We start from the raw sequence: 710 nt of genomic DNA, 5'->3' as shown, positions 1-710 counted from the left end.
ATGTGATCGTCAGGTTGAAATGATGTAGAAAAGACTTATGAGATTTGTATAGCACTAGGTGAGGCAGGGGGAGAAGAATCTTGTTCACCTACTCCTTTATCATTCCCAAGTGTCAAAGGAAGAACGGACTTTGGAAGTTGATCAACATCTTTTAAGGAATCAGACATTGATGCTTCATCTATCACAACATTGACAGTTTCCATAACCTTTCTAGGCCTTTTGTTTAGCACCCTGTATACTTTGCTGGTGAAGGAATAGCCAAGAAAAATTCCTTCATCACTTCAAGTGCCAAACTTTCCCACGTTCTCTCTGTCCTTTAGAATGAAGCATGTGCTACCAAACATTCTGAAGTAATTTACATTTGGTTTTCTTCCTTTCCACAATTCATATGGAGTCTTCTTTGTACCTGGTCTGAAATACATTCAATTCACAATATGACATGCAGTGTTAACTGCCTCACCCCATAAGTCTTTTGCCACATCCTTGTTGTGTATCATAGCTCTAGCCATCTCTTGAATAACTCTATTCTTCCATTCAACAACACCATTTTGTTGAGGAGTGATAGGGGCCGAAAATTCTTGAGCTATGCCAACCTCTGAACAGTAGGACTCCACTTACAAGTTTTCAAACTCTTTCCCATGATCACTTTGAATTCAATTAACTTTCAACCCTTTCTCATTCTACAACCTTTTACACAATGTCTCTATTTG

The sequence above is a fragment of the Quercus lobata genome, chromosome 5 (genome assembly GCF_001633185.2).
Source record: "Quercus lobata isolate SW786 chromosome 5, ValleyOak3.0 Primary Assembly, whole genome shotgun sequence".
In the NCBI taxonomy this organism is placed as follows: domain Eukaryota; kingdom Viridiplantae; phylum Streptophyta; class Magnoliopsida; order Fagales; family Fagaceae; genus Quercus; species Quercus lobata.
Note: the sequence above shows the minus strand (reverse complement) of the source record.